The following is a 21,029-nucleotide window of genomic DNA, read 5'->3' as shown; positions in this document are numbered from 1 at the left end:
TCAAGACTCTTTGCCTGGCAGCCTGGCTCTACAAAGGCCTTTGATTCCTTCTGCTCTTCCCAAACAAGTTTTGGATGTTCTCTTGGAAGCTCGGCGTCCTAGCACTAGAAAATCTTATGCTTCTAAATGGAAAAGATTTTGTATTTCGATGCGGGATCGAGGTTCTGATCCTCTTCTACCTGATATTTCCTCCATTTTACTTTACCTCTCTGAACTCCTACTTAAAGGCCTCTCTTTTTCTTCCATCAAAATTCATGCTTCTGCTATTTCGGCTCATTTCAGCACTGATCCCCCCCCATTTTTCCTCATCAACTGGTGAGACAATTCCTGAGAGGAGCTAAGAATTTAAGACCTCTCAGAACTCCTCCTCTTCCTGCTTGGGATCTTAATTATGTTTTGGAGAAGCTTACTTTACCTCCCTTTGAGCCTGCTGCTGCTTCGGATATCAAGTTCTTATCCTGGAAAACAGCTATTTTATTAGCATTGACTTCTGCAAGAAGGGTGTCAGAGTTGCAAGCTCTCATGGCTGTGGAACCTTACCTTATTTTCCATCAAGACAGGGTGGCCTTGAGGACCAATCCTACTTTTATGCCTAAGGTGATTTCTAAAGTGTCTTTGAATCATACTTATTCACCTTCCTACTTTCTTTCCAAATCCACAAAACAAAGGGGAAAGGATTTTACATTCATTGGACGTACACAGACAACTACGATTTTACTTGGACAGAACTAAAGATTTCAGGAAATCTGATCAGTTGCTTATTTCTTATGCCTCCAGTTCTCTGGGCAAGGCTATTACTAAACAAACTATTTCCAAATGGATTGCTCATGGGATAAGGTTTTGTTACTCTCATTTTGGGAAACAGATTCCAGGCTCTTTTAGGAGTCATTCTACTAGGGCAGCTGCCTCTTCAGCAGCCTTTCTCAGAGGAGTTCCTACCAAGGACATTTTGGAAGCTGCCACTTGGAGTTCAGTGCATACCTTCTCTAAGCATTATAATCTCCCTTTGTATTCTAAATCTAGGGCAGGTTTTGCCTCTGCTGTTTTGCAGGGTCTTCTGGCTGCCCCTTCTTCTGCATAACCTCCACCCTCCTTCACAGCTTTGGGATTCCACCCTACAGTTATGACTGCAACAGTGAAACACGAAGAACATAGTACAAGTTGTGTACACCTACCATAAATGTAGATGTTCGAGTGTCTTCACTGTTGCAGTCGGGGTTTCCCTCCCACCTTTCCCCTCTTGTTTTTTTCTGTTTGTTCTATCTCCTCTTTCTTTGTGGTGTATTTGTGTTTCTTTGGGACACCCTTTGGATATTTTTGGGGAGCTTCTGACATCTGGGGCAAGAAAGGCTGGAGAAGATGGCGTCTGCTGTCAGCTATGTACCTCTGTGTTCTGACGACAGGGTACCTCTGCATTCTGACATCAGGGTACTTGCTGGTACAGCCGACACCGGACCCAGACTTTGGAATTCTGGCCAACCTCGGGCTGCTTGCCGGCAGGAACACCCTACAGTTATGACTGCAACAGTGAAGACACTCGAACATCTACATTTATGGTAGGTGTACACAACTGTACTTTTCTGCCCTTTTGAGCTGGGAATTGCTGGTAGAAGTCTTACTGTGCCTGTTGTTCTAAATGTCTTTATTCTGGTTTAAGCACTTGGGTTCCAAACCAATTTTACATTAGGAAGATTTGTGGTCTAAACTCTTCCGGCAGGAGAGTGTGGCCTACACCCATCTAAGCTGGGAATTGCCATGTCTGTTATTCTAAGTGTCTCTGTTCTGGTTTAAGCACTTGAGTTCCAGACCAGTTATTTCACATTAGGACAGTTTGTGGTCTACACTCTTATGGGACTGTTCTACTGAATTGCTGCTTTACTTAAATTTTTTTTTTCTTTTTTTGCTGTTGACTGCAATTTTCTGCACTTTGAAATTCTAGTATTCTGCATTTTATAATATTGGCTAGATTCAGGCTTGCTGAATCTAGACTGTGTGGTATCATTTGAGCACAAAAGTTTTATTTTTAAATGTACTATCTTGGCAGGACTGACCAGATAGTAGGGAGGAATGTGTTTTGGGGATTGTTGATTTTTTTTAATGTAATACACTGGCATGGTCAACCAGATACTAGTGGCCTGGGTGTTTTGGGGGCTGTTGATTACTTTCTTTTTTTGCATTTTTTATACAATTTCCTGGCAGGAGTCAGAGATATGAGGTATGCAGCGTTTTTTCTGGGGGAGGCCGTTAGTGATGGCATGTTCTTTTTTTTAACCCAATATCTTTTTGTAGGTTTAGTCAAGATAAATTAGGACTGTCAATGTTTTGTTGTTGAAACAAACTGTACTCTTGCATGAGTACAGTTTGTATGGGTGAACTGAAGTAACATCACGTGCAAGTTCTTGGCTATGTGATTTGAAAGAAATGCAACAATGTAACCGTGGGTTTTTATTTGTTACTTTAAACACTGTAGGCTCGAAGTACATTCTCTGTGTAGGTAGTTGGAATGGGGGCACTGCCAATGTGCGAATGGAATGACTGCAGTTCCATCTTGCTTTGCAAGAGTAATGTGCATTTTAGTGAAGATTAACCACAAGCTCTGAATTCTGAATATTGTTTATGTGAAAAAAAAAAACACTTTCCTTAATGACAATGTTCTTTTCTTTGTTTTTAACCTGTGGTTAGGGTTGTCAGTGGAGATGGGGCCATTTGTGAGTGGAACAAATGGCCTGCTGCTTATGGCTGTAATTCTAGCTTTGCAAAACTGTAATAGGTTCATAGGTTGGTGCTAGGCTATCGGCCCTAGGGCCTATACAAGCCTAGCCATAATAATTCCCTGGATATTTCTTCCCACGAGATTTACTTCCCTGGACCCCTGTCTAGCAGGGTGACTGACGTGATCCCTGGGGTGAATTTCCTATCTCCCATCCAGTTGTCAAGGTCCTTTTGAAGAGGGCTAAGGAGGCACTCTGCTTGACATGTATAGGCAGTCTATTCCAAAGTATGGGGAGTCTGGGTCAGGAACCTATCCCTCCAGCATGTTTTGTTCATTGTAATAAGGTTTAGATTACTGGAGCATGTGGCTCTGAGGAACTGGGATTTCTTTAAGTGGAGCATGTTCAACAGCTCAGGGTTTGACATGGCATTGTATGTTAAGCAGAGATCGCCTCCGAGTAGACGATATACCACAGAGTATAGCTAGAGTTTTTTTAGATGGTCAGCATAGGGCATCTGCTTTAGGCCTGTGATTTTTTTAGTGAGGTATTTCTGTGGCCTTTCCAGCTGTTGCAGATGTCTTGTGAGGTACATACCAAATGGGGCATTGTACTTTATAATGGGTCTAATGAGGGATGAGTAAAGTGGGACAGTGACTTTTTTTCTGGATGAAAAGCCCTTAGTGATGAGGCGTGCCATACAAGTGTTTCCTGAATGTTGTGGCAATGTGGTTATTGAAGGTGAGACCACTGTCCCCCTGTGTCCCTAAGTCTTTCATCACACTTACGGTGTTTAGTGTACTGCCACCTATGTGGTAATTCATGGGTACATGTTTTTTCCCCAAGGAGGATAAAGTACAGTTGTGTGCACTTACCATAAATGTAGATGTTCGAGTGTATTCACTGTTGCAGTCATTACATTTGGGTTATCTGCCTGCAGGTAGCCCTCAGCCGGCCTGAATATCAAAGTCTTGGATTCCTGCGTCGGATGCTGTCGCCTGTTCCATGACGTCAGGTCATCAGGGGTATAAAGCATGCAACCGACGCCATTACATCAGTTTTTCTTGCCCAAGATATCAGGTGCCCCCATAATGCGAAGCAGTTATAAGGTTACACCTCCAACAAAAAGCAAATACACTAGAAAGCTGAAATACAGTAAACAAGAAGAAAGGTATAGCCAAGAGAAGTCGGGGCTGGAGGGAGGGTGACCAGGACTGCAACAGTGAATGCACTCGAACATCTACATTTATGGTAAGTGTACACAACTGTACTATATGTTCTTCATGTTTCATTGTTGCAGTCATTACATTTGGGTCGATTCCCAAAGCTAAGAAAGGGAGGAGGAAGTTAGAGAGCATTAGGATCAGCTATTAGGCCCTGCAAGACTGCAGTAGCAAAACCAGCTCTGGATTTACAAAAAATAGGTAAGTGGTAATGCTTATTGAAAATATGTACAGAACTCCAGGTAGCAGCTTTTAGGATGTCCCTGGTAGGGACATCTCTGAGAAAGGCTGTAGAGGTAGATGCAGCTCTGTTGGAATGTGATCAGAAATGAATGCAGTAGCCTATCCACTTAGAAATGGCCTTCCCCTCTGCCCCTGCATCAGAAGAAAAGTACAGTTATGTACACTTACCATAAATGTAGATGTTCAAGAGTATTCACTGTTGCAGTCATTACATTTGGGTTATCTGCTTGCAGTAGTCCTCAGTCGGCCTTATTAACAAAAAGTCTTGGGTCCTGCATCGGCTGCTGTCCTCCTCTTCCAAGACCTCAGGTCGTCAGGGATATAAAACATGCAGCCAATGCCATTACCAGTTTTCCTTGCCCCAGATGTCAGGTTCCCCCCTAATGGGAAGCAATTAAATCTATAAATACAAGGATATACCTCCAACAAAAAAGCAAATACACCAAAAACCTTTTAGAGCATAATAAGTGAGAGTAGATGTATAGCCAAAAGAAGAAAGGGGGCTGGAGGGAGGATAACCAGGACTGCAACAGTGAATACACTCTAACATCTACAGTTATAGTAAGTGTACACAACTGTACTATGTTCATGTTTCACTGTTGCAGTCATCACGTTTGGGTAGATTCCCAAAGCTAAGGTTGGGAGGAGGAATTTAAATAGAATTAGGACCAGATATAAAGCCCTGCAAGACTGCAGTGGCAAAACCAGCTCTGGATTTAGAGAAAACTGACAAAGGATAATGCTTGGTGAAAGTATGTACAGAACTCCAGGTAGCAGCGGGATGTCCCTAGTAGGGATGCCCCTCAAAAAGGCTGTGAGGTAGATGCAGCTCTGGTTGAATGGGGTTCCCTGTGGGATAGGTTTTCCATGGTGCTTATAGCAGCAATGAATGCAGTGGCCTATCCATTTTGAAATGGTTTGTTTTGAAATAGCTTTCCCCTCTGTCCCAGCAGCAAATGCCACCAGCAGTTCAGATTTCCTTTGAGATTTAGTCCTGTCCAAGTAGAATCTTAGCTATCTGTGCACATCTAAAGAGTGCAGTATCTGTTCCCCTTTGTTCTGTGGGTTAGGAAAGAAGGTAGGCAAATGAATGGACTGATTAAGAGCCACACTGGATACCACCTTGGGCATGAAGGAGGGATTAGTTCTGAGGGACACCCTGTCCACATGAAAGGTGATGAAAGGGTCCACTGCTATAAGCGCCTGTAATTCAGATACCCTTCTTGCAGAAATGATTGCTAAAAGGAAAGCTGTTTTCCAGGAAAGAAATTTTAAATCTGCAGTAGCAGCTGGCTCGAAAGGAGGAATGAGTTTCTCCAAGACAAAGTTAAGATCACAGGCTGGAGTTGGAGCTCTCCTGGGTGGCCTTAAATTTTTGGCCCCTCTGAGGAGCTGCTTGAGCAGTGGGTTAGAGAAGAGGGGGAGGCTCTGTACTATAATGAGCTGAAATGGCTGAGGCATGAATTTTGATGGAGGAAAAAGACGCCCTTATGAAGCCTCTCAGTCAAGTATTGTAGTAACTGAGGTAAACTGGGCACTGTTGTGTTCATTCCTTGAGATTGGTTCCAGGCACAGAATATTTTCCATTTTGCAGCATAAGATTTTCTAGTACAAGGCCTCCTTGCCTCTAAAATGATATCCATCACTGATTTACTGAGGGATGGTGAAGGAGAGATTAGGTAATTAGCCAGGCTGCTAGGTTCAGGGTTTGCAGCTCAGGGTGCAGAATCTGGTTCTGCTGAGACAACAGGGAAGGAAACTGAGGCAAGTTCCATGGAGCCAAGCGTGGCGCACTGCGCAAGAGTGGGTACCAGTGTTGGCAAAGCCAGTCTGATGCAATTAAAATAGTCCTTGGCTTGTCCTCTTTGATCTTTAGTAGTACCTTGGAGAGCAGAGGAGGAAAGGCATAAACTGGTTTTTCCAGCTGAAGGATAGCGCATCCACTTTCCAAGCTAATTTGTGGGGAATCCTTGTGCAAAATTTGTCCAGTTGATGGTTCTGGGGGGAAGCAAACAAGTCTATATCTGGGCTCCCCCATTTGCTTGTCAACATGTTGAAAATCCTTGGTTCCAGTTTCCACTCGTATGGGTCCATGAGGTTTCTGCTTGGTCTGTCTGCCAGTGTATTTAGTTTTCTTGGCAGGCATTGAGCGTGTAGATTCACTTGGTAGCTCAAGGCTGTGTTCCACAATGCCATGGCTAGTCTGCAGAGGGGCTAAGAATGTGTAGCCACCCTGCTTGTTTATGTACCATATGACAGTGGTGTTGTCAGTCTTTACCATTAGTTGTCCTGGAAGAATGTGGTTCTTGAAGGCTGTCAGAGTATTCTTTACAGTTAACATTTCCTTCTGATTTATGTGCAGGTGAATTTGACTTTGGTTCCATTTGTCCTGAATGCACTTCCCTGCCAGGTGAGGGCTCCCCCCCCCCCCTTGCATAGTCCAATGTGTCTGTTAGGATTTGGGCGGCAGGGGTTAATGTGAATGGTAGTCCCCTGTTTTGGTGGTAGGCTTCTGTCCACCAAAGGAACTCTAGGTGTAGGCAAGGTATGATAGGAATCCTTGCTTCTAGATCCTGTGAATATTGACTATGGCTATCTGACAATCTGCTTATCCTTATCCCTAAGAAGACCAAGCTCCTGCTCTTTCTCTCCTGCTCTTTTTCCAGTCACAAATCTACATTTACCATAACATCCTCTAACACGAGCATAAAACCTGAACCACACATTAAACTGTTAGGCGTCATTATAGATGAGCTCAAATTTAACTTACACTTACTGGAAGGAATAAAAAAAAACACACCAGAAACTTGGCTTGCTCTATCGTAACAAAAGATTTCTTAATCCAAATGCTAGACTCTCCCTAGCACAGTCCTTCCTCCTGCCCACACTTCTCTACACAGCCCCAGTACTAACCAATATACAAGCTACTACCATGAACAAACTGCATCAAACTTACCATAAAATTGCAAGATTCATTACTAACTCCCATCACTGCCGTGTCCTGAACTCATTACAATGGTTTAAATTCCCTCAACTGCTACTTTCTCAATTTCAAGTTATTCACTCCATTCTATACAGGCCTTCATCCTGTCCAGCTCTCACTACTCTTGTATCTACCTATACCCCTTCTAGAACCCTCCGCACCTCTAACCAACAACTTCTGAATGTAGATCATCCAAAGAAGAACACAGGCAAACTGCAATATAACTGCCCTATAGCCCACACTTGGAACAAACTTCCTCTGAACATCCGCTCCATCATACACCCTGCACACTTTAAAAAGGAACTCAAACATTATCTTCTTAACACTAAATCATGTTTCTGCTTAGATAATATCCCCTTTATACAATTGGTGCTGCTTCCCTCTGAATTCCTGAAAGCACCTATACCTTTCTACAAAGCCTATGCAAGAAATCTGATTCACGTGTACATCTCTTGTCTGATCACTTGTATATAACTTGTTTTGTACATAAAAAAAAAAAAACATCAGAGGTTCATATATTCATTTCTTTGAGAAAACCCTTGCTGTAATTTGAATATGTTTGAGTCATATTTGTATTTGTATATTTTGGAGTTATAATTGATTGTTACTTTCTATGTTTTGTTTACCTATGTTATCCTAATTGTTTTTGTAACTGGAGCTTTTCTCCTCGGGTCTCCACTGAAAACCGGCTCCTGCCCAGCTGGACCAACCCGGTTAACAAATGTCAAATAAATAATTAAAACTGACACCATAGGCTTTTGAGATACCATTTTTGTTTCCTCATATGCATCCTTGCATATGGAATTAGAAAAATGCAGGAGGCCGTGAAACCCAAGGCTTGCAGTATTTGCCTTGCAGATAGCTGGGTTTTTGTGGCCACTTGTTTGAAGTAAGTTGTCAAATGAATCATTTTCTCAGGCATGAGGAAAACCATCTGGGAAGTTGTATTCAAGCTTGCTCCCAGGAATGTAATTTGTTGGCAGGGTACCAGGTGGGATTTCTTTTAGTTTATGGTGAATCCCAGACAAGTCAGTAGCCTTTGAACAAAGGCCATATGATTCAAAAGAATGTCCTTGCTTACTGCCTGAATTAGACAATCGTTCAGGTATGGGTATATTTGAATATTTCTTTGTCTGCAAAATGCAATGACTGGAGCTAGGCACTTTGTGAATACCCTGGGCGCAGTAGATGAGCCAAAGGGCAGAGAACTGATAGTGCATGTAGCCTGCTTTGAAGCGCATGTATCTTCTGCAAGACCCCCTGATAGCGATGTGCAGGTATGCTTCTTTTAAGTCTAGTGTTGCTAACCATGCATCCTTGCCTAGCATAGGAAGCAGCTGGTGAAGTCAGCATTTTAAATTTTTGAATAACCTGAAAGGTGTTTCGAATAGAAAGGTCTAGGGTAGGATGCCATGTATTGTCTTTTCTGGGTACCAGGAAAAGTCTTGAATAGAAACTTTGTCCTTTTTCCTCTTCTGGTACCAACTGAATAGCTCCCATGTGTGTGAGAGAGAGAGTACTTTATTTTGGGCCTCCGCCCTCTGATTTGGGGGTATATCTGGCCACCCACTTGGTGTTGGTAACGTGTGGAAATGAAATCTGTATCCTTGGGACGCTATATTTAAAACCCATTTGTCCTGGGTAATAATTTTCCAGTTTTTGGCCTACAAAACCAATCTTTCCACCTAAAGGAGCATTCAGTTGGGAAGTGCTTGGAAGTTTTAAAAGCAAGTCATTGAGACGGTTTTCCATGGGGGGGGGGTCTTACTACTCCCAGGTTTGGGTGCAACCCCCCCCCCCACTGCCTAGTTTTGTGTGTCCCTTGGGACTGAAACCTGGGGTTTCTGCTGTGTCTTGGTTTGGCTTGAGAAGACCTGGAAGGGGGCTGGAAAGGACCAATGTTCAGTGGGCCAGTGTCTACGAAATCTAGGAGGCGGAACTTGTAAGAAATCTAACAGTTTGCATAGATTTAGCTTTATCTTCCATCTTTTTAAGGACCTCCTCAGCCTTGTTGCCAAACAGGCGGTCCTGATTTAAGGGAGCATCCAACAATTTAGCTTTAACATGATAAGGTAAACCTTGTTCCTTAAGCCAAGCTTGCCTTCTGAGCACAGACCCAGTAACAGCAGCCCTGCAAGAGGCCTCTAATGAATCAAATCCTCATTGCAAAGTATGTTTTCCAACCTGTTCAGTGGAATGCATTAAATCCTATAATTCTTTATTTTCAGCACAGTCAGGAATTAACATTTTCTGTTAAAGCAATCCAATAACATGTTGATACTTTAACATATGAAACTGGCAGTTTAAAGCCCTAATGGCCAAGGTTGCAGAAGTGTAAACTTTCTTACCCCATCTATCCAGCACCCTGGAGTCTCTATCTGAGGGGGTAGGTTTTTAGCAGTAGAAGCCTTAATGCCCTTGGGTCCCTGTGAAATAGTCTCTGGATCCGCAGTAGTATTTTTAAAATGGAACTTGTGAGAACCAGGAACCCTGTAGTATCGGTCAGGTTTTCTCTAAGCATCTAATTTTGATGACCTTACACAAGAATTCATTACCTTGGGCAAAATGTTTTGTGAAAGGGGTTACCCCAGGGAGTTAGTTGTTGAGATATTGACAGAGGTCTATGAGGGATGGGGTACCCGTTTCAAACCTTTACTTGGGCATCCCAATTCCATCACAGGTACATCAGAAGTTAGATTTAAAGATTTTTCGGGATCATGTTCTATCCAACATAACAATTTTTCTTTGACTTTTAAGAGGATCCTACAAGAAAATTGGTCTATACTTAAGACAAATACTGAAATAATAGGAATTGTAGGAAACAAACCTACTTTTATTCACCGAGTGGGTAACAACTTTAAGAGTATACTGGAAGGAAGGGACCACTCTTTTAGGAACACCAGGGGTACCCACCCATGTGGCAGATGTGCCCAATGTTCTAGTATTAATACTTCAAACAGCATTAACCTTAATAATGGTTTGGGTAGTATAGTAAAATTCTGTAGGGGCAATTGTAATACTTCCATGGTAGTGTATTTGGCAACCTGTTGTCACTGCCCATGTTTCTATGTGGGCAAAACGGAGCGTCATTTGAAAGAAAGGATTTATGAACATAGAAATGACATAAAAATCAAAAAAGAAACAAGTGCCTTATACAAACACACCACTTCTTGTCATTCTTCTCCATCATTCAAATTTGGAATTATTGATGTAGTGGATGTGGAAATTAGAGGGGGAGATCCCAAGAATGTTTTGTTGCAGAAGGAGATAAGATGGCAACTGAGATTAAAGTCAAACATTTTTCCCGGTTTAAACGAATATATTAATATTAAAGCTATTCTAGCAGGCAAAGCTAATATAGTTTGAATCTGTTTAAATTCCTTCCTTTCATACAAATATACAATGTACATACATTTTTTAACATTTTTCAACATTTTTTAACCATGGGATTTTTTAACTATAGAATTTTTAAATATAAAATATTTTTAGTATATTTTAGCAACTAAGATTTAGTTATATGCAATTCTTGTATATTATATATATGGTGTTTATAACTAGGTGTAGTTCAGCCTTTTCAGGCTTCTTGGCTTTGATGTATTAACATGTCACCTGATTCATACTGCTTTTTCAAGACTTCAAATTGATTAATTGATTCATTGAATGTAAAACCTTATTGGACAAATATTTCTATATAAAGTTTTCAGTATTAGTGGGATTTCATCTGAGGAAGTTTGTATTTTTGCAGACGAAAGCGCTCATGTTATTTTAACTGTATCTTGATTTTCATTAAAGGATTCGGCTCCTACCAGGTGACCTGTGATTTTTTACTTTTTTTCTCTAAGCAGAAGACAAAAAATCAGGGGCCAAACTAGATTCCGAAAAAGCATCAACAATGTGTAGCCTATACTGAGACAGGAGTAAGAAATTCAGAAGCCTCTTTTTTGAATCAGAAAAACGCTGGCTTTCCCAGTGGAAATGTTTCCTTAGAGTATGTAAGGTCTCACCAAAAAAAAAATCCTCTGGAGAGGAAGGCAGAGGGAATAGAGTCCTCTGCATCAGAATCCCCATAAGTAGATAAGGGCAAATCCAGATCATCAGTAGAATCATAAAAATCTGAATCCTGTTCAGAAGATTCATTAACAACTTCAGTCCTAGGCCTCTTAGAAGGGGGAGGTTGGCTTTCCCTGATTAGAGTTACAAGATCTTCAGCCATTCTTATTTGTTTTTTTAGGAATAGAGGCCTGAGCATGTGGCCTGGGCATTTGTTTCTTAAGCATGGTTCAAGATTTTGGCCTAAATGAAGGAGGCGTCAGTTTAATATGCAAGTCCGTAGGCCTGAATACACCCTCAGAAGCCGGTGGCTGCACAGCAGCTCCGGACCCATCCAAGGAAGAGAGAGGTTCCACAGTTGAAGCATCTCACGGCATACTGACTCTGAATGGGTCTCAGTAGAGGCCTGCGAGTCAGAAGTAGTGGGTATCAAGGGCTGCAAAAGTGCCTCACTGAGTACTCGCGAACTGGCTTAGGAGAAGTGTCGTCGGCAGCTTTGGACCTTGGCGGCCTGTCTCTCTTTAGCTTTGTAGTTTTTCAGAATCCCGGTAGTCTGATGGCTAATGGACAACATTTCTGGATAATTCAACCGAGAACCGGAATATTTAGAAGCGAAAATATACCGACGACTGATAGTGCGCTGATTAAAGTAAAAAACTAACAGCAAGGTACATTGTGGTCAGGGCCTAGGCAAGGAATACAGTACGAATGAAATTCTTTGTGAGGTATTTGCTTTCCACAAGTAATGCAATTAACTTTTACTGACATTGGTAAGGAGCAAGAAAAAGTTTCCCCACCGGGGTACTTTGCTTTAGTTGAAGACTTTGGTTCTGAAACTCAAAAACTAAAATCTCAGGAGTCTGCCGACCGGCACTTGTGAACTGCTTCAGCTTCTGCTTCGGGCACCACACGGCAAGAATTACTGATGTAATGACATTGGCTGCATGTTTTGTACCCCTGACGACCTGACATCATGGAAGAAGGGACAGCTACCGACGTAGGACCCAAGACTTTGTTAATCAGGCCGACTGAGGGCTACTGCAAGCAGATAACCCAAATGTAATGACTGCAACAGTGAAACACGTAGAACATCTAGCAGCTTTTCAGTTTTTTCTGAGAGGCTTAGTCCTGTCCAAATAAAATCTAAGTTGTCTGTGCACGTCCAAAGAGTTCAGTATTCGTTCTCCTTTGTTCTGTGGATTAGGAAGAAAGGTTGGCAAATGAATGGATTGATTAAGGGCCACACTGGATGATACCCACCTTGAGCATAAAGGAAGGATTTGTTCTGAGGGACACCCTGTCTGCATGGAAGATAATGAAGCGCTCCACTGCCATGAGGGCCTGTAATTCAGACACTCTTCTTGCTGAAGTGATGGCTGGTTTCCAAGAAAGAATTTCAACTCTGCAGTTGCAGCTGGCTCAAAAGGAGGTAGAGTGAGCTTTTCCAATACAAAGTTAAGGTCCCAGGCTGGAGTAGGGGCTCTCCTGGGTGGTCTTAAATTTTTGGTCCCTCTGAGGAATTGTTTCAGCAGGGTGTGAGAGAAGAGGGGTGGCTCAGTATTATGGTGTGCTGAAATGACTGAAGCATAAATTTTAATTGATGAGAAGAAAAGGCCCTTGTGGAGCATCTCTGTGAAGTATTTAGAAATACACGGTAAGCTGGGCACTGTTGTACCCATCCCCTGAGTCTGGCTCCAGGAACAGTATCTTTTCCACTTTTCAGCATAGGATTTTCTAGTACTAGGCCTCCTTGCCTCCAGAATAACTTCTAGCACCTGCTTACTGAGGGATGCTATTGGAGAGCTCAGGGAATTAGCCAGGCTGCACGGTTCTGGGTTTGAAGCTGGGGGGATGCAGAATCTGGCCCTACTGCTGGGACAGCAGGGAAGGGGTCTGAGGCAGGTGTCAGCAGTGACATACTGCGAAAGACTGAGTACCAGTGCTGGCATGGCCAAGTCTGGTGCAATCAGTATTGTCCTTGGTTTGTCCTGTTTGATCTTTAGCAGAATTTCGAGAGGAGAGGCAGAGGGGAAAGTCATAAACTGAGAGGCTTTCCCAGGTGAAGGACAGGGCATCCACATTCCAAGCTTGACTGTGGGGAATCCTTGTGCAGAATTTGTCCAATTGGTAGTTCTGAGGGGAGGCGAACAGGTCTGTCTTTGGGCTCCCCCATTTGTTTCTCAAAATGTTGAATATCTTTGGTTCCAGTTTCCACTCGTGTGGGTCCATTAGATTTCTGCTTAGGTCGTCTGCCAGTGAATTTAGCTTGCGTGGCAGGAATTGAGCTTGTAGGTGCACTTGGTAGCTCAAGGCTGTGCTACACAGAGCCATGGCTTGTCTGCAGAGAGGATACGAGTGGGTTCCCCCCTGCTTGTTTATGTACCACAACGGTGGTGTCTGTCTTTACCAATAATTGTCCTGGAAGAATGTGGTCCTTGAAGGCTGTCAGGGAATTCTGCAATGCTAACACTTCTTTTTGATTGATATGCAGGTACATTTGACTCTGGTTCCATTTGCCCTGAATGCACTGCCCTGCCAAGTGAGCCCCCCCCCATGCATAGTCTGATGTGTCTGTTAGGGTTTGGGCGGCAGGGGGTAGAGTGAATGGCAGTCCCTTGTTGTGGCAGCAGGCCTCTGCCCACCAAAGGAACTCTGTATACAAGTAGTGATAGGGATCATTGATTCCAGGTCCTGAGAATGTTGACACCATAGGCTTTTTAGATACCATTGTAGTTTCCTCATATGCAGTCTTGCATACGGAATTAGTAGAATGCAAGTGGCCATAAACCCCAGGGCTTGCAGGATTTTCCTTGCAGATAGCTGGGTCTTTGTGGCCAGTAGTTTTGAAGTAGGCTGTCAAACTTGTTTCTCTGGCGTGAGGTAAGCCATCTGGGAAGTTGTGTTCAAGCTTGCTCCCAGGAATGCAATTTGTTGGCAGGGTACTAGTTGAGATTTCTTTTAGTTTATGGTGTACCCCAGTGAGGTTAGTTTCTTTACATTTGCAAAGCTCAATTCCTGCCAGATGATTTAGTAGCATGTCCTGGCTTTCTGCCTGAATTAGACAATCATCCAGGTATGGGTATATTTGAATATTTCTTTGCCTGCAAAATGCAATGACTGGAGATGGCCACTTTATGAATACCCTGGGCGCAGTAGATAAGCCAAGGGGAAGTGCAGAGAACTGATAGTGCATGTAGCCTGCTCTGAAGCGTAGATATTTCCTGCAAGATTCCCTTATAGGAATGTGCAGGTAAGCTTCCTTTGTCTAAGGTTGCCAGCCAGGCATCTTTGCCTAGCATAGGAAGCAGCTGATGAAGTGTTAGCATTTTGATAGGACGCCAGGAGCTGTCTTTTCTGGGTACCAGGAAAAGTCTTGAGTAAAAACCTTGTCCCCTTTCTTCTTTTGGGACAGGTTGAATAGCCCTGATGCTTAGAAGAGAGAGAACCTGCTGTTGAGCCTCTGCCCACTGATTTGGGGGTAGTTCTGGCCAGCCATTTAGGGTTGCAAAGTTGTGGAAGTGGAATCTGTATCCTTGGTAAACTATATTTAAAACCTATTTGTCCTGGGTAATGAGTTCCCAGTTTTTTGCATGCAGGGTGATCTTTCCCCCTAAGCGAGCAGGCAGTTGAGCAGGGCTTGAAAGGTTTAAGGTTGTCATTTTGACAGTTTTCCATAGTGGGGTGTCTTACTACTTCCAGCTTTGGAAGTGGGAGCCCCCACTGCTTAGGCCTGTGGAGTACCTTGATACTGTAGCCTAGGTGGTCTGCTGTTTCTGGGTTTGGACTGAGAACACCTGGAAGAGGCAGGAAATTACCAATTCTTAGAAGGCCAGTGCCTTCTAAATCTGGGAGGCTGTACTTGCAGGAAATCTTTAACAGTTTGCATAGATTTAGCTTTTTCCCTCCGTCTTTCCAAGGACGACTTCTGCTTTGTTGCCAAACAGCTGGTCTTTGTTTAAGGGAGCATCCAGTAATTTAGCTTTAACATGATCTGGTAAATTTTGCTCCTTAAGTCAAGCATGCCTTCTAAGAACAGACCTCAGTGACAGCAGCCCTGCAAGATGCTACTAGAGAGTCAAAATGACACTGCAAATTAAGTTTACCAACTTGTTCAGCAGAATGCATTAAATCCTGTAATTCTTTATTTTCAGCAGAGTCAGGAATCAACATAATTTTTGTTTAATTAGTCCCATAATATGCTGCTGATACTTTAACATATGAAACTGGCAGTTTAAGGCCCTAATGGCCAAAGTAGCAGAAGTGTATACCTTCTTACCCCATCTGTCCAAGGCCCTGGAATCTCTATCAGAGGGGGTAGAGTTTTTGGGCAGTAGTAGCTTTAATGCCTTTAGGTCCCTGTGAAATGGTCTCTGGGTCCGTAGTAGGATTCTTGAAGAGAAACTTTAGAGTCTCAGGTACTCTTAATACCTGTCAGGTTTCCTGGGAACCGGAGTTAGTGTCTAGGGCTAGGCTAGATTCCAAGAAGGCATCATTTACAATGTCCAGGACAGGAATGATAGCCAAGGGCCTGTGTTGAGGTAGGAGTAAGAATTCCCTAAGCCTCTTTTTGGAGTCAGAGTAATCCTGGCTTTCCCAGCGGAAATGCTCCCTAAGAGTATGCAAGGTTTCACCAAAAGAAAAATTTTCAGGAGGGGAAGCAGAGGGAATGGAGTCCTCTGCATCAGATCCTCATAGGTAGATAAGGGCAAATCCTGGTAATCAGAAGAAACAGGAATTGCAGAATCCTGATCAGAAGAATCAGAAAGAAAATCAGTTCTAGGTCTCTTAGAGGGTGAAGGCTGGCTTCCCCTAATTAAAGTAATAAGGTTTTCAGCCATTCTTATCATTTGATGTTTAGGCATATGGGCCTGACCATATGGTTTGGACGTTGGATGTTCATCGTGTTACCCTGCTGCAGTCATCACACTTGGGTTATCCTGTCAGACGTTCCCGCAGTCGGCCTGAATTCCAAAGTCTTGGTCCGGCATCAGTTGCTGTCGCTTCTTCCCTGATGTCAGTGCGCCAGGGGTATATAAGAGGCATCTGATGCCATTTTCTCCAGTCTTTCTTGCCGTGCGGTGCCCGAAGTAGAAGCAGTACGCAAGTGCCAGTCGGCCGACACTGAGATTTTCGAATAGTTTCAGACCGAAGTCTTCAAAGCTAAGTACCCCATTGGGGAACCTTTTCTTGCCTCAGTCCGATGTCAGAAAAAGTTAACAATTTAATTTCTTGTGGGAAGCAAATACCTCATAAGGACTTTCATTCTTATTGTATACCTTGCCTAGGCCCAGACCACGACATCTCTGGTTGTCGGTTTTGTGCTAGGTTCAATAAGCGAACTATAAAGCAACGCTTTGATTTCGCACGATACTACTTTGGTAGGAAATTTAATTACACTATGCCGTTGGAGCAACCGACTACCGGCATGCATAAAAAATGCAAAGATAAAGACAGGCAGCCTAGGTCCAAGCCAGACTTTGAGGCCTCGGCTGGGCCGGTCACCGGTTCTCCGGTTTTCAGTGAGGTGCCTACGGCAGCCCCTGGCTACAGCAGAATTGGAACCCCAGACTGCTTCGGATTCTCTGGCAGGGAGTTCTAGGCCGACGCAGCCATTTTCTTTAGGCCCTACCGACGACATTGCAGAAGGAGAAGCTGGTGCTGTAGAAACATCTTCGATTTTCAGAAGGTGTCTTCAGACTGACTACTCTCACCATAAAATCTTATGCTAAGCTTAAGACTCCTCTAAAACCAAAAAAGACTGCACTTCAGTCTCCAGTTCAAGGCCCCATGCCCAAGAAACAGATGCTTAAAATGGCTGAAGATTTGATTTCTTTAATCAGGGGTTCCCAACCCCCCCCCCCAACAAAAGGCCTAGACAAGAGGAGGATTATGCCTCCTCTGATCAAGTGTCTGTTTCCTCAGGCTCCTCTGAGGAACAGGATTATTCCTTTCCCCCTTATGAAGATTCTGATGCTGAAGATTCCATTCCATCGGCTTCTACCCCTGAAGACTATACCTTACATACCATGAGGGAACATTTCCACTGGGAAGGTCAGGACTACTTTGACTCAAAGAAAAGGCTCCGAGAGTTTCTTTTACTCCGCCAGCACAGACCACTTGCCATCCTACCAGTTTTAGACATTGTGGATGATGTTTACTTAGAATCTAGTCTAAATCCAGATTCTCTGCCTCCTGCCCCAGCCAAACCAGATAGATACTATAGAGTGTCTGACTCGCACAAATTCCTTTACAAAAGTTCTGTTGCTGATCCAGAGACAATCTCCCTGGGTCCCAAAGGGGCTAAGGCTTCTATGGCTAAAAATCCTGCACCCTCCGAAAGGGACTCCAGAGCACTAGATAGGTGGGGGAAGAAGGTTTACACCTCAGCTACTCTAGCTATGAGAGCACTAAATTGTCAATTTCACATGCTTAAATACCAGCAATTCCTAATGTCTCAAATAAAACAGGATGAGCACGCACCCTCAACAGTCTGAATTCAAGGAAATGCAGGATCTGTTGCATGCAGCTGAACAAGTGGGCAAACATACTTTACAATGTGGATTTGATTCCTTGGAAGCTTCCTGTAGAGCAGCTGTTACTGGGTCTGTTATACGTAGGCATGCTTGGTTAAAGGAACAAACTCTGCCTGATCATGTCAAAGCAAAGTTACTAGATGCACCCTTAAAGCAGGATGTCTTATTTGGGGTTAAAGCAGAAGAGATTTTAAAGAAAATGGAGGATAAGGCAAAATCTATGCAGACGGTCAAAGATTTCTTACAGGTACAGCCGCCACTCTTCAGCAGAAATTGGCCAACAAAAAATTGGTCCTGTCCAGCTTGACAGACCACAGAGGGGTAAATACAGGCGCCCAAGGGGCAGAGGACAAGCACAAATCCCTTACAAACCTCACCAATGGGGCACTGCAACACAGAAGGGAGGAGAAGATCGGTCCCAAACTACTAGAAGGTAAACACAATGACTTACACCTCAAACTGCCAAGCAAAACTCTTTTGGCAGCTCCCTTGGGAGGAAAATTAGCACTTTTTGCAGACAAGTGGCGCATCGTCACAAAGGACAAATGTGTCCTAGACATCTCACAAGGATACAGATTCCATTTCCACACCTTGCCAAGGATAAAAGGAATGCCAAACCTGCCACAAAATCAATGGGCAGAGGCACAAAAACAAATTACAGCTCTTATGGACATGAGAGCCGTTCAGCTGGTACCTACACAGGAACAAGGCCAAGGATTGTACTCAAGGCTCTTTCTAGTCCCCAGAAAGGACAATGCTTGGAGACCCATTCTGGACCTTTCAATTCTAAACACCTTCTTGCAAGTACCCAAATTCAAGATGCTAACACTACAGCAGCTTCTTCCCATGTTGGGCAAGAAAGCTTGGCTAGTAACGTTGGACCTCAAGGAGGCATACCTGCATGTCCCTATCAGACAAAATTGCAGAAGATACCTCCGTTTCATTGCAGGTTCAACCCATTACCAATTCTCTGCACTGCCCTTTGGCTTATCTACTACGCCCAGGGTCTTCACAAAATGCCTGGCACCAGTAATTGCATACTGCAGACAAAGAGGAATTCAAATATATCCATACCTGGACGACTGTCTCATCCAAGCAGAAAGCAAGGACATTCTCTTACAACATCTGGCTTTTGTAAAACACCTAAGTTGCCTAGGGTACACAGTAAACGAAAAGAAATCAAAACTAGTGCCCTCACAAAATATGACATTCCTGGGTGCCAGCTTGAATACAACGGCCCAGATGGCTTATCTGACCACAGACAAACTACAACTAACTCAATACTTCAAAACAATGGCAACAAAGACCCAACTCCCTGCAAGAAAAATTCTGCAGGCCTTGGGCTTCATGGCATCTTGCATACTACTAATACCATTTTCAAAACTGCATATGAGGAAATTACAATGGTACCTAAAAAGCGTATGGACTCGACACAGCCACAGCTTGGAAACAATGATACCTCTCATTCCCTGCCTTCAACAGGAGTTTCTATGGTGGTCACAGGCATGTCACCTCAACAAGGGTCAGCCTTTCACCTTACCCCCAGCCAGGCAAACTATGACAACAGATGCATGGGACTATGCCTGGGGGGGGGGCACACATGGCAGGGCGGTGCATTCAAGGCATATGGACTGCAGATCAAAGGAATCTGCACATCAATCAGAAAGAAATGCTAGCTGTACAGAATGCCTTGACAGCCTTCAAGGACCTCTTACATCCAGGACAGCTTACAATAAGGACAGACAACACAACACCAATGTGGTGCATAAACAAAGGGATACACACTCCTACCCTCTATGCAGGCAAGCAATGACCTTGTGGAACACAGCACTGGCTTACCAAGTTCAATTACAAGCTCAATTCCTGCCCGGAAAAAAGAACACATTGGCAGATGACCTAAGCAGAAATATCATGGATCCCCACGAGTGGAAACTAGATCCACAAGTATTTGGAATAACTGAAAAATGGGGGCACCCAGACATAGACCTGTTTGCCAGCCCCCAAAACTATCAGCTAACAAAGTTTTGCACAAGGACTTTTCACCATCAAGCTTGGAAAGTGGACGTGCACTCATTCAGTTGGAAAATGCTGGCAGTATATGCCTTCCCTCCATTGCCCCTTCTCACAAAGGTGTTGCTGAAAGTCAGGATGGAGAGACCCCGAATGATACTCATTGCCCCGGACCGGCCATGCCAGCACTGGTACCCACTATGAAGGAATATGGCCCAGGACCCACCATGGATTTTACCACAAATTACTCATCTGCTCACACAGCAAGACAGTCAGATCCTACACAGCCAGCTCAAAACCTTAAATTTGGCTGCATGGCAAATCACCTAAGCAACCAGCCAGCTTCTCTTTCACAAGCTGTTATGGAGTTTATTCTGGAAGCCAGGGAGGCCCAACACCAGGAAAGTCTACTCAAATGGAAAAGGTTTTGCGCCTGGAACCAAGCTCAAGGCCAAGATACTCTTCAGCCGGACATACCTCCAATTCTACAATATTTAACTGAGATGTTACACAAAGGACTTTATTTTCATCTATTAAAATCCACGCCTTAGCTATTTCAGCTCACTACAACACGGATCCTCCCTTATTTTCACATCCACTTCTAAGGCAGTTTCTCAGAGGGGCCAAAAACATTAGGCATCCCAGGAGAGCACCAACACCAACTTGGGACCTCAGTTTTGTTCTGGAAAAACTTACGCTACCTCCTTTTGAACCAGCTTTCTCAGCTGACTTAAAGTTTATATCATGGAAGACTGCCCTGCTGCTAGCAATTACTTCAGCCAGAAGAGTCTCAGAGCTTCAGGCACTAATGGCAGTAGAGGCCTTTCCTCATTTTCCATGAAGACCGAGTTTCTCTACGAACTAACCCCTCTTTTATGCCTAAGGTGGTATCCAGTGTGGCTCTAAATCAAACCATCCATTTACCCACCTTCTTTCCAAATCCACAGAACAAAGGAGATGACTCCTGCATTCCTTGGACATTCACAGGCAGCTATGTTACTACTTGGATAAAACTAAGGTTTTCAGAAAATCTGACCAGCTTTTTGTATCCTATGCTTCAGCATCTCAAGAAAAGGCTATCTCAAAACAGACCATTTCCAAATGGATAGGACATTGAATACGTTTTTGCTACACCCACCATGGAAAACCAGTTACTGCTAGCATAAGGCCCCACTCTACTAGGGCAGCAGCTACACCTACAGCCTTCCTCAGGGGGGACCCAACCAAGGATATTTTGCAAGCTGCAACTTGGAGTTCAGTACACCCCTGCACCAAA

General features: G+C 43.6%; 1 protein-coding gene across 1 annotated transcript in view; it reads left to right on the top strand.

Annotated features, from left to right (window-relative positions):
* The window catches only part of WDTC1 (WD and tetratricopeptide repeats 1), a 2,674,659-nt gene that overhangs the window by 1,164,936 nt on the left and 1,488,694 nt on the right, over window positions 1-21,029 (top strand). The window lies entirely within an intron of this gene.

This window comes from Protopterus annectens, chromosome 1.part1, assembly GCF_019279795.1.
Source record: "Protopterus annectens isolate FY-2018-M chromosome 1.part1, PAN1.0, whole genome shotgun sequence".
Lineage (NCBI taxonomy): Eukaryota > Metazoa > Chordata > Ceratodontiformes > Protopteridae > Protopterus > Protopterus annectens.
The sequence above is the reverse complement of the archived record's forward strand: the minus strand, read 5'-3'. Positions and strand labels throughout refer to the sequence as shown.